Source organism: Acanthisitta chloris, unplaced genomic scaffold, assembly GCF_000695815.1.
Source record: "Acanthisitta chloris isolate BGI_N310 unplaced genomic scaffold, ASM69581v1 scaffold9463, whole genome shotgun sequence".
Lineage (NCBI taxonomy): Eukaryota > Metazoa > Chordata > Aves > Passeriformes > Acanthisittidae > Acanthisitta > Acanthisitta chloris.
In genome coordinates this window covers 14,582-16,664 of record NW_008664290.1, presented here as the reverse complement: position 1 = coordinate 16,664, position 2,083 = coordinate 14,582, and positions in this window count along the sequence as shown.

The following is a 2,083-nucleotide window of genomic DNA, read 5'->3' as shown; positions in this document are numbered from 1 at the left end:
TTGCTGTATTTTCCATTGTTATTTCCCATTCATCCTATGATACCCCAGCCTACACTGTGGTCCTTCCCAGGGACTCTCAATTCTCCTCCTCTGGCTATTTTGTATTCTTACTGGAGTGACACATTTCCCTGGTCATCGTTGATTGCTGTTGGCTGCTGGTGGAGAAGAGCTAGCTCTTTGTAATTAGTGACTCTACAGAGAACATGCCTGTGCTCTTTGGCCTGCCAATGTGCTGGCTGCCCATACAGAAGTGACTCACATTTCTCTCAGCCTGCTGCCCAAGAAAGCCCATGTTCTGCCTGGAAATTCCTGGTGGTGTGCTTGACACCCTGACAGAGTAGACTGCATGCACATGCAAGTCTTTCCTCAGGACTTGCTGGTGACAAGAAGGGATAAATTCCAGTTCACCCTACCCTGACAGAGTAGACTGCATGCACACGCAAGTCTTTCCTCAGGACTTGCTGGGCGACAAGAAGGGATAAATTCCAGCTGAAGGGTTTCACTACAAAAATAGAATCAGGAAGATGACACTAATACTCTGGTAATGAGTAAAGTCATTTTATTCACTTGCAAATACAAGTCCAATGCCTTAACAACCAATATTTTTATTAACCCTGACAGAGTAGACTGCATGCACACGCAAGTCTTTCCTCAGGACTTGCTGGGCGACAAGAAGGGATAAATTCCAGCTGAAGGGTTTCACTACAAAAATAGAATCAGGAAGATGACACTAATACTCTGGTAATGAGTAAAGTCATTTTATTCACTTGCAAATACAAGTCCAATGCCTTAACAACCAATATTTTTATTATTGGATGGAAAACTTTATTCTGATTGCTAGATAAGCAGGTTGACAGAAAGTATGATGGTGTTACATCAACAGATATTTGTGATCTTTCCTCCATGGTGTTGGCCAGCTGGTACTCTTCCTGCATCTGCAGTAACTTTTAGCTGCACTCTGCAGTTTTAAGCCTTGCTGCATAGGAAGGCCTCATTTAAACTGAACTAATATGGTGGTGTCCCTGTTTGTTGCTCCTACTCCTGTGGCCTGCCCTGTTGTGACCCCCTTTGCCTTTGCTGTCTTGTGGCCTCTGAGCCTTGCTATCTGCCTCTCTGCCCCAGTTGCTCCCAGTGGTCATGTTCACACCACCCCATGCTCTCTTCTGTCTGACAGCCTCTCCCATAGCTTCAGTATCCATCCTTGACATCCTGTGCACTTACAGCCAGCATTCCCACTGTCCTCCCATTTCTCTTCTTATAACCTATGTGCCCCAGTTTTGGGATCTATTGCTTTAGCTTAGCAGGGCTGCAAAAACTAGGGCTGTTCAGACACATTAACAGGCCCAGGAGGTCAATGTGTTATTACACCTGATGTTTTCTCCAGTTCATAATATGACTCCTTTTGGGTGGACAAACAGCTCCTCAATAAAAAAGTGAAGTAGAGAGAAATCATGAGTGCCTGGTCTGAGTTCACTATGCTCCAAAATCTGCTGGGACTGAAACATGCAAAATAGCATGGGGTATGGAAGACAGCTTACTTAGAGCTAAAAGCTTTTGGGAAGGGAGCTGGGACAGCTTGATATTTTTGGCAGTTGAGAGCCAACAAGGTGTTGTAATCATTGGTCTGCTTTTCCTTTCTGGTATATTTTAGCATCTGGATGTTTTGCTACATCTGACTAGCATGCTTTGGCTGATGTTGTTCATTTGTGACCTTACTGTTTCACATTTGCATTAATGGAGTAAAGCAAGCCCCAAGCAGTAAAAAAGTCATGAGCATTCCCTAAAAACACTTTAAGGGAGGAAATGGGACCATTTTCTTTTTGTTTTGCCTTTTTTTGAGGCTGCATTGGCATAGAAAAAAATGTTAAAATTGAGATGTAACTAAAGTTGCAAAAGGATGAGCATTTTGAATTACCTCTGTTGAGCTGCCCCATTTCAATGAAACACCAACCAGCATCATTGTTCTTTTCTCTCCAGTCCTAAAAGCTCTCCCTGGAATTTAAATGACAGATCAATCACTTCACCTCCAGGCTAAGAAATCCTTCCTGCAATATTACAGGGCAGGTAGGTTTTCAGCTCAACA